Source organism: Lepisma saccharinum, chromosome 2 (genome assembly GCF_977018435.1).
Source record: "Lepisma saccharinum chromosome 2, izLepSacc3.1, whole genome shotgun sequence".
Classification (NCBI taxonomy): Eukaryota; Metazoa; Arthropoda; class Insecta; order Zygentoma; family Lepismatidae; genus Lepisma; species Lepisma saccharinum.
In genome coordinates, this window is record NC_139230.1 from 2,288,767 (window position 1) to 2,301,088 (window position 12,322).

Genomic DNA, 12,322 nt, shown 5'->3' on the forward strand with positions numbered 1-12,322 from the left:
CTACCAGCCAGAAGATCAGTAGTCATCTCAGGGGAAGGGGGAAATGAACCAACATTATGAGAAATGGTAAAAACTTATTCAAAATGAAGTGTCAATATCGGATTTTGTCTCAGCCTACATGTCAAATATCAACAATACATTTTATTGGACTTACAGCTTACATGTGACTGTTTACGCCCAGCTACATGTCAAATATTTGCAAATTTTGTTGCAAGGTTGATATCTACAGGTTTGTGTCCAGATGCCTTGTGGTACTTTTGTGCTGATAACGGAAGTATCCGAGGTTCACGTTGTTACATTACAGCTAAAACACGTACAACCACAGTAACAATCTAATTATGAATCAGTAGTGAATATACTGCCCTGTTCACAGTTGCAAACTTGTATTACATTTGTATCCGGTGCAAAGATAAATACAGTTGTCGGAGAGCTTGTATTATTACTTCTTATATCCGTGTATTTTCAACCATTTTTGTCACTTGCCTCATAATGCCCTGAATATATATTATATTATGTGTTGCTTACCTTTGGAATTTTGAGTTCTTTCATTTCTACACATATTTTGTCATCTGTTCAGTGTGTCACAGACAACTAGTATCAGAAGGACAAAGTGGATAAGACTAAATTGTAGATGCCAACTTGGTAACTAGATTTGCAAATATTTGACACGTAAGCTGAGACAAAATTCAATATTACCACTTCCACTTGAATTCAATTTTTTTCTACCATTTTTTGTAGCATTTGTTTACTTCCTGTTAGGTTAAAGAACGTGTTTTCTCATTTTATTTTACTGTACATAATGTGGCTGATTGTATCTATGTCATTTTTCACCCTGGAACACATCGCTTCACAACGGGGTATGACGTCACAAATGCAATCAAATGTTGTGTGTGGTTGCCAGCATTCAGGCAGCAAAATGGGCTTTTTTGAACGACTGTAGCACAGAAATGATGCACCAATGAGAAAAATGTTACTGAGAAAAGTTATTTGTTTTGATGTCCTCTGTACGTTTCTGTGGTCTGTGGGAGCCATTAAAATGACACCCTGTATATACCATTAACAATTATATATTTTATTTTTTATATATTCATGTAATTTATATTACATTTTAGATTAAATTAAAAATACTGCTCCTATCGCCCTCTCTGTTCTAGTAATATAATTGCACAAACAAGCGGTGATAAATACATTAACCAGTCAATTGATGCTCTGTTGACGTATTCAATTCCATTTATTCTTACTGTTATCTAAACTGTGATGGTACGTATACATGAAGGCAATACCAGCTTCATTGAGGTCTCCCCAATGGTGCAGTGGTAGCGTTGTCGCCTTGTAATCAAGGGGTCCCGGGTTCGATTCCCGGTGGAGGCACATAGTGGTTCGGATCCCACTTTAAACTCTAGGTCCAGTCCCGATTAGCCTTACTGTGCATAAAGTGGACTTAAAACAACAAATCAATCCAAAATCATGGTCATTGAGGTCGCATCACGATCTAGAAGAGGTGATACTTAATATATCAAAGTTCTTAATTGTTCAAGACTTTTTTTAATCATATCATTTAAATATAGAAAATTACCAATGCCTAGAACAAAGTTAGAAGAACGTAATGACAGAATAGAAACCAATCTTTTGAGAAACCCTTGCATCGGGGGTTTGCGGGGTCGTTATAAAATATACTGTTCTGAATTCAACACGTTCATCGGAAGTGAGCTCCCTACTGAGTCTAAGACCGTAAAACTTTCTTAGAATCTCCATACCATTGCTTAAATCTGAAGCTAAGGAGACACTCAGCACACGTAACAACACATAATCCCACAGAGGATTATACTGGCTGCGGGTCCAGCCGCCAGAGCCCTGATGGGAAACGTACAGTAGGGACCAAAGGCAACGCAGGTTCACGAGTCCTGTGCATCACTCTCCCACGTGGAGGGGAGGGGCAGGGTGAAGCATGCTTCCTTATGGCCCGAGTTGAACCGATACTTTTGGCCAAAGGTTATTTTCCTTGTGGTCACTCTACAGTAAGTTTGTGGTGGCCACGGTGGCTCAGTCGGTAACGCGTCTGACTACCATGCTAAAGGTCCCGGGTTCGATCCCGGCCGGTTCAAATCAGGGAACTTTTCTAACGTTGGAAGCGGCCCTGGCGCCCACCCAGCATCGAATAACATGGGTACCTGGGGAAACCTGGGGGGTAAAGGCGGTCAGGGGCATGGTGCTGATCACATCACCCCCAATCACGACCGGATCAAGAAAGTGTGGGGCGTTACCCCCACACACCCTATACGCCTTCATGGCGTGGTGCTAAGCACAGGGGAACACTTTACTTTACTTTACTACAGTAAGTTTTCCTTGTTGTAGGGCTGTTACGTGACATTGTTGACCTTCCACGTGGGTACCTCACAGCTATAACCTGGTTCCCAGACGTATCCACTGACTCACAAACTTTTTATGTGCAGAGCCAGTAACTATTTGAGCGATTGATTGCAGGATATTGCACCATACTTATGCTAAATATATTGTATAATGTACTAATTAATCTTTATTATGAACAAAGATGAACCAAATTTGGAACGTGGGCAGTAATTTAGGTGGCCGTGAAATAATTAATTAAAACAATGTAAGGGACATTGTATCTCGTAAACATTTCATGTTGTAACACTAGTACTATATGTGCAATGGGGAACAAAAAATCTCGGGGTCGCAGGTTCAAACTTAGTAACCAGCCATCCTATCATATTTTCTACAGTTCTCGTTACTGTAAGGTTAGTGCTGATGTTGCACCTTTAATAATTAATAGACAGGAACATTTCTCTCCTGTTTTATTCAACAGTAAAAACTCCAGTAGTAAATAACCTGGCAGTGTAATGAACTTTTGCCTGTAAAAGAGAAATTTACATAATATATGTAGGAGTATGGGCTACGTAAAATTGGAATCTCCACCCTCAAAATAGTCTCACTCGTATTGGGACATTACTGCTTTCCAATCATCGTTGCGTTTAATCTAACTTTATAAATATGTGACATTAAGGACAAGGTTTCAAAACTGTCATGAATTTTCAAGAATCTCACTTACTATTGTCAATTATAAACAACTTTATATGCTATTTCGAGCAGGATACATAGTTCCAAAGGACTGAAATTGTCCCCTCCCCAGGAATTGAACCATGTCCCTTTAATGCATTAGCCACTACGCTATTATCGGTGAACAGCCAGTTTTTGTAATGTTAAGTTATTCTCGGAATCATAACTAAATGATAGAAGAAAGAAAAAGTTAAAATATCATACAAACCATTACAATATTCTTAATGCTCCTTAAAAACCATTTTTCTTTTCAGAATTTCAAATAGCGAAATGATTCTTGGAAAGGCAGGCAAAGAAAATATTACCCCCCACACGGCTGGTCCTAGGTGGAGGCCGTACAATATACTAAGGGCCTGTAACCAAAATATTTTCAAAAGTCTGAAAAATCAAAGATTTTTGTTCCCTTGTATAGTGTTCTATGCAATCGCAATTTTCTACTATTACACAAGAGCAATAAGCAGGCAGAACAAACCAAGGCATATGCAAGGTACTAAGTTGGTGTTTCTATTCATGGTTAGAGGTTCATTATATTTAATTTTAACACGCTGTGATGAATTTACATTGTTTCATGTAAAATAATATTACCACGTCCTGATTTTATAATTAAATTAATAGTGCATATGAGGTATTTTTGATTGAAATGTTTGGACACTAATTTTATTTAGTGATTGAAATGTTTGAACATGAATTTTATTTAGTACTTGTTTAAAATATGATTTCTATAATTTGGGATATTTTTAAGTGTCAAAACAATCCATCAAATTATGAAAAGTCCGATTAGTTGCTTCATTGGAACCACTAGGGGCATATAAACCCACAATAAACTGTGCACAATCAATTATTTTTATCTGGCACGGGGCCTCGGGAGATTGCCAGAGTTGCCCCTCCCTGGGTCGGCTCTGCCCCCTCGCCCCCCCCCCCCCCCAAAGCCAGCGTGAGACGAAATGTGGTGCGATTTGTTACCGTGCGATCAATATTTACGCTCAGTTTTAAATGTATACATTCAAACAGAGGCAATTACTTATTATCAGGGGTGCCCACAGGGAGCATGCGTGATGCGCCTACGTCATGGAAATTTTTTTTGGGGGGGGACAAAATTTTAGTTTGGATACCAATTCTATATATCTTCACACAAAATTGGGGGGAGGGATCGTTTAGTTTGATTGACTTGTTATTGATTTCTACTTATGGGCATTATGTACAGTTGTTCTACCTACCTGTGGGTGATCGCCTTTGTTTTACTTGAGTTGTCTGTGGTGCTTGCTAGATACAATCTGGATTCTTATGTGGACTAAAATCTAAACACTAGTGTGTCTGATATTATCCATTCTCACTGTGCATTTTGCTAGCTAACCTAAAGAGGGTGTTTGTGAACGTCAAGAGCATCAAGGACAAGAAGTGGATAATAGGAATGGTATGAACTAGAAGACATATACTTGGGTTTATGCAATTAAAGATTAAATTGCATTTTACATGATGCTACAAAAATCCATGACATGTGGAGAATGACAGATTTTGTAAATTTCTGTCTTGTTATAATATTTGATGCGATAGTACACCCATTTTCATCCCACAAACTAACAATGAATATAAGTGTATCAAATATTAATACAAACTTGTACAGTAATTGTATATACACATATATTTTCAAATTATTCAACCAAAGCTTAATACATTTATTTTTGACTTTATTGTTGAAATAATGTGAATAAATGATTGTATCAATGCATTGATAGTATTTATTATAACTGATCCCAAAGTAATTTCAATACATATTTTTGGATCGTGAAGAATTCTGAAATTTACAGTCCATCTAGAAACAATACGGGGTCTAAGATACATGCCAAAGAAAGGCAACGAAATGTTCCAGGTATAATAGGGAAGGGGGGGAAGCATAAAAGCTGTAAAACATGCTTGGAATTGACAGGGGAATAATAAGGATTTTGGGTTATACTAACCAGGAATGGTTTTAACAGAGGTGTTTCAGATTTCTACCTAATCATATATATCTCTACGTAGAAGTGAAGTATGTAAAAAAATTCAAATTTCACTGCATTTTGGATCCTATACTACAAAATACTATCACATTACTTGTAAGCAAATTCATACCTGAATTTCTTTGGGAAAAAATCAATGTTATGTTTCAGCTCTGAAAACTTACGCATATGATCCATCAATGCTCCAACAAAACTTATCTCTATATCTACTACAAAAACCACTAATATCTAGTACAAATTAGTTCCTTCTTTGAATTTCAGTAATTGGGGTAAAATACTATTCACATTTTCCTTTTGCAATGCAGCGCTTGAGCCCAAAATCCAATATTATTTCAATTCTACTTTTCATGTTTTCTGGCTACAAAACTGTGTCTCTTATCTTGATATCTTGTAACATTCAGCTTTCTATATTTAATGTCTTGTACCCTGTTTTAACACTACTGTCATACATCAAAATTGGACTGAGATTGATGTTCTTGGCACTTTGTCTTGCATTCTCAATTTTGATGCATCATTACCTAAAAAAAAAATCATCTTCCTTTCTTCAACAACTTTGATATTTATCCAGCCTAAAATTCATAACTACATAAATCAAGAAATAATTGAATGAAGAGAAAGTGAAAAATGTACCTTGAACAAGATTTATTTTAGTTGGTATTTCCCTTCAAACATCAGTATATGTAGAGGAATCTAACTTAATTCAAAGACTTATCTGGGAAACCTATTTATATCCTGGGCAAAGCAAGGGTTTGGTTTTTATGAGGTTATTAAGTAATGCCATTAAAATAACAGAACTAAATATAGCAATACCCCCAAATACCCCAACTCTAAAGATAAAAAAGAGAAGTATTGACAAGTGCAAAATAATAATAATAACTGCTTAATGAACTAATTTATTTAATTCAATAAGCGTATACAAAAATATGAAGACCAAAATGAAATATACTGTCAGTATAATCTGTAGATGAGATCACAAACTACCTGAAGTTTACCGTTTAAATCTAAGCACAAATTAAGTCATTATCTGTGACAAACTTTCACATTTTCAGCAGTATTAAAACAAATATTAAAATATTACACACATTTAGTATTGCCTAAAAGCATCATGCCAAGAGATGAATGGCTGTTTGTGGAGACCCATTTTGGGTTTTATTATGCTGTAGTGGTACTCTGCAAGCATTAATTAAATCAAAAACTTGGAGTAATTTACATGAACCATATCTGGGTATAATCTGCATCAAGTATAGGGCACACAGACAAGAGTGTACATATATTCAAAATGTAACTTGATCTAACTGAAAAATCAAACGACGTTCTTTAATTACATCTTCATGAAACAAAAATTTTCCAGTGCCGTTGGTTGGTTGTACATACTAGGTTCTTTAATTTGTCCTTATAATTTATAAAGTAAATTTTCCTTAGAAACTATTATTCTTCTCAACACAACTTTGGCTTCAATTTACTCTCGGTATGTATTACTACTATTCATCCTTCATTCCAACAGTCTTGTTTCTTGACCTTATCCTCTCATCATAATACTAAATTTTACATAGATGGAAGTATGGAAATAAAGATGCATATAAAATGAATGTAGATCATTTCAAGATTAAAAGGAGTATTTCTGAGATTAAGACACTGAATATAATATATTAACTAGCGATTTTTTTTATTTTGGTAATTTTTATTTCACACAAAAATTAAGTTGATAAAGAGGATATATTTCAATCCATTACTGGCAAAAAGAGTCTTTATGAATTAAGTAATGAAAATAGTATCAATAAATTATTTTGCAACACCAAAGATACAACTTTCATCTGAAATGACAAATTACAAAATAGTACAAAAAGGTTATTTTAAATCAAGAAAATAATTACCCCTAGCATGCTTGTAGACTTGAAAGCTGTGAAGGCCATTCTTTATATGTACAGTGGACTCTCTCTAATTCCAACTCCAAGATGACATGAAAAAATTCTTACTATCCAAAATTCAAATTGAAAAGAGTCAACTGTATTTAACTCAGATAACCTGAAAATAAGCATTATACTACACAAATGTATAATGTAAGGAGAATAATAATAATAAATAAAAAAACAGTTAAAATAATTTGAAGAATTCTTGTCTTAGAGTTGCTGTTAATTATTATTGTTAACAAATATGCACTGGACTCTTTTTAATTCAAACTTGGATAATTTGAATTATTCGGTGTTCAAGTTTATTCCTTGAAATCATCTTTAATGACATATGTTTTGGTTGGGGCCTCCCTGGTGGTGCAGTGGTAGCATCATCGCCTTGTAATCAAGGTTTCCCAGATTTGATTCCTGATGGAGGCACATAGTGTTTCAGATTCCACTTTAAACTGTAAGTCCAGTCCCGATTAGCCTTACTGTGACTAAAACACCAATCAATATGTTTTGGTTCATTCAATTTTTTTTGTGCATGTGTGTGTCTCTGGAGTTGGAATTAAAAAGATTCCACGGTATAAGAAAATATATCACTGGAAAAAAAATTGTATGTATACAAGGTAAATGCAGAATTTGTCTTGCTAAGGTTTCTGCACAACTCATAAATTATTAAAAATAAAAGACCTGGCCCTACATCTTAGGTACATATTTTGCCTTAAAATAAACATATAGTTATTACTTTTTTTAAAAAATATAATACACACAGTGGATGCAAGTCAAAGGTTGGTTAGAAGCCATTCTCTTATGATTTGTTTCAAGTACTAAAAATAACTTTCTAGAATAAATAAAAAATTAAATGCACAATTCTCTTTATTATCCAATATATACTATACTTTTGCCTCTATTATAATTTGCTCATATTCAGGCACAATTCACAGTTTACCAGTAATGATGTTAAACAACATGTTACCTTAGCTGAGAAACAAACTGGTCTCTCAAAAAAAAATCATTTTCATGTAAATTTCTACATCCGTGACACACTAATATCCAGCAACATATAAAATACAGAACCAATCACATTGCATACTGAGCAATTGGCACATGTATTATACGATGAACTACAATTTCACAAATGAGCAACTGTATGGATTGTGTCTATATCTGCACAACTATTGCAGTTATAGGATATTGCATGCTTTTTTGGTGGAAAACTGACCACTTTTCTTTAATTTATTTATAATATACAATATGAAAAAGATGTTTATAAATTACATAAATACTGTATGTTGTGCTGCATCTCACATTTGTACCCTTGCATACGTGAAATTTACCATACAAGTAAAAGAACTGAACTCTCAAGAAATGTAATTATAACACTAAAGTAAAAGTGCAGAGAATAGTTTCAATGGGACAAATCAAACAGCAGAAATCACAATATTCTGATGAGTTTTGCTTCTACATGCCCACCATTTTCCTAATGCATAATTTTAAATCAAAAACACAAAAAACCTATTAATTATGCTATAATATGTAAATTCACTCCTTCCTTGAAACCAACCAATAGTTATCGACATGAACTATACTCTATTGACCACTCATGTAATTATAAAGCTTTCTGTTGAGTAGTGAATTAAAAACTAGAATTGGTAGGTATACAACACAGCAGTCTTTCAAAGCAATGTGTTGTCATGTCATTACTAGTAAGTTACTTATAGCAGTAACTTGTAGGAAAATTAAGAGTTGCTTTACACATGCTATTTTTAATGCACTTATGTTTCAATTTAAAGAAACTTCCTTAGAGAGGAAAATATAAAATCACTGTACACAAACTTTCTTCTAATTTACAAAGAAAAAGGAATCTCTGCATTCTTTTACTAATGAAAAACAATTTGTAGGGATGGGACAGATTAAGTGCTACTCTAGCAGTATTGGCCAATACAGATCATTGGTGTCTTGGTTTCTCAGTAAAATGGTCGATAATTTTACCAATCTGACATTTCTATAACATAGTGTAAAATTCTGCCAGTTCATTACCATTTTTAAGAATGTAAACTTATAATTAATATTTCCTGGTTTTGTAAAGTAAATGCAGTTCCTTTTTCTAAAGCACAACCATTATGGTCACCTGGTTACGTACATTAATTAAAGAGGTTAGTGAACCACTCATGTTCTTCAAGGAACATTTGCAATTTTACATCAGATGGGTAGAATATCAGTTATTGGTAGCAGCTAATTACGTATCAAAACTTTACCACTATCTGCAAAAAATTCATGTCAGTCCACCCCTAACAAACTGCCTTTTCCGTATTCAGTCATTTTAGTTCAAAATCAATAAAGATCCACACTTCTGTTCAAGAGAAAATAATGAAAACTATAAATTGTTTGGGCTGGTTGAATAAACATACACCATTACATATACAGGGAGGTTATTTCAGTCGTTCACCGCCAGAGTGACGGCCGTTCCGCGGACTCTTCATGCAACAGGTCCCGGCAAATTGCGTTCAGGAAGTCCGTAACAGAAACCGCTTGTTTTGTAATGTTTCCACTTTTCACAATTACAGTTACAATTACAATTGAAATAAGCACGTACCTTGTCGCAAGGATGCTGGAAAAGGTGCCCTCCCAAATACAAATATTTCTGGCACCTTATTTCTGACATCTAATCTTAGATTAGTCATCGCTACTTTATTCTCAGTTGTCGCGACAGCGCCTGCAGCTTATCGGGGGTTGGGTGAGTTGTCAGCCGCGAGAGGGCGCTTCATACTGCACGTGTCGGCAGTGATGCCAACCGTAGGGACATGTCCCTACGCATAGGGACTTTTCACTAAATTTCGCCCACGTAGGAACGTAGGGACAGATTTTGCCAAATGAGGGAAAACGTAGGTACTTTTTTCAATCTTGGTAAATTACATTTTATGAATTAGTTTATCTGGATACTTTAGCGAGGAGGAGAAAAAAGAACTAACTAACAGATCTCCATCAGAATTTTGGAACATGTTATCGGTTACCAAAAACTTTCAAGGCAAGTTCCTTTTTGAAAACATTTCCACTCTCGCGAAAATAGTGCTAACATTGCCGCATTCTAACGCGGAAACGGAAAGAATATTTTCAATGTTAAGTGATACAAAAACAAAAAAGGGAAATAAAATGGGACCAAAATTGTTAAAGAATGCAGGAAATACAGCATCACCAACCAACATCTATCTCTTCACAGCAGCAGCATGTATGACTTCAAATAACATAATCAACAGTAAACGACTCAACGTTATTCATTAGGGGTGTGCTGGATTCTTTACTTTAAAAAGTCGTTAATTCTCGACGTTTTCTGCCTTGTAAGTTTCTGGAACTTATCGAAAGTTGTAAGTTTTTATTCTAGAAATGCAAAAACAATCACTTAAAGTGAAAATGACTTGTAAAATTCGAGATTTCCAGTGCTTCGGGAAATTTCGAACATTTCCCGTCCAGAAAATTTTCCGACTTGGTCGGGAAATTGCAAATTTTTCAGTCCCGAATGTCGGGATTTAAAAAAATTACCGTCCCGATCCCGTCCCGACCCAAAAAATTCTGTCCAGCACACCCATATTATTCATTAAGGCAAGAATTTACAATACCGGACCCTTCTGTAATTTCTATGCTACGTCTTATACTCACGAAATAATTATTCGTGATTATTTATCTCAATTTAACATGTTGGGGTGAGGGGGAAAAAATGTTCATTAACGTGTAGAAGTTGTAAAATAAGCTTTTCAATTCTCGCAATGATTCTCCGTATACAAGTATGGTAGCCATATTTGTTGATATGAACAAATTAAAATTAGTTACGCTGTCTACAGCGTTGCCACACTGTTGATTTCATACTTGGAGAGCATGGATCGTGTAAGAATGGCGGAAGAGAACAGTAAAAAAGTTGTTAATGTTGTACAGATTGTTAGGTGGAGTGTGCAGGAGGATGGCTGTGGGCTAATTAATAAACTTATGGATTTCAGTATATTGCCCAAAGAACGTGCTTACATGTGACAGCGACAATCACGATGTAGAAGAACTGATTTGATTACAGGTAAATTTGGCAACAGTACATCAATCATAAAATTGCAGGATACGAAAATGGCGTCTTCGATGATGAACGTGCTACGAAAATAATATTTTTTATCGGTTCGTAATCACAATTACCGCAAAACCATTCAGGAATAGCCCCACTGACCATTCTCGGTAAGTTTAGGTTAAGTTAGGTTAGGCAAACATAGTTAAAATTTGGGCTCGAAAAAAACATGCACGGGTAGCCCAACAAACCATTGACGGATAGCCCCACGAACCATTCAGGTACGGTTAGGTTAGGTTAGGATAGGCAAACATAGTTAAAATTTGGGGTCGTAGTAATATCAGGAATGTATATTTCGTTTTTTAAGTATTGGAAACACAAAATCTTCCGGTAAATAATAAGCAATCGTGCCGATCGCGGACCACTCAATGTCACTTATTTTGCAATTTCTACACGTGACCCCCCAAATTTTAACTTCAAATTCGTGATTAGGAGGCCTCAATTAGTGAGTATGCGAAATATTACAAAAAATCGGGGAGAGGTCCTGTATTGTAAATTCGCTCCTTCATTAATTGTGGAAGCACCGAGCAGAAAGATTTGGTAAGTAAATGTGTATATTTTATCTTCTGTTTGCATGCTCATGAGGTGTTTTTTTTTTAGTCACTTTACTTGGCGTAGGGACATTTGGTCAGTTGTAGGGACATTTTGACTACGTCTGTAGGGACATTGCCGAAAAATGGTTAGCAACACTGTCGGCTACCAGACGTCAGTGTACATTCATGTTCACTTCTGTTCATTTATCAGTACGCGTGTTGCTTATACTGTGTTATTGTAATGTGCTTACTCGTGGCCAGTGCTTTATTGTGTGTTAATTGTTATTCATTCATTACTTATGTCGTTAAACAAATATAGTCTTGAACATAGAGTTTTTATGTACGATAATTACGTGAAAACGAATTCTTGCAGAAAAGTGGTCAGGGATTACGATAGACAGGATCTCTTGAACCTAAGAAACGTGTTGTATTGCTGTTGAAGGAAGTCATTTTCAACATCTCTTATAACACAGGAGGTTAGTGATCATCATTATTATTACTTTTAAATATCATTTTACGCTTTCGGTTTGCTTTATGCGCCGGGATGCTGTCTTCCCTTTCTGTCAACTGAGGATAAAGTAGCGATGTCTAATCTAAGATTAGATGTCAGAAATAAGGTGCCGGAAATATTTGTATTTGGGAGGACACCTTTTCCTGCATCCGTGCGACAAGGTACGTGCTTATTTCAATTGAAATTGTAACTGTAATTGTGAA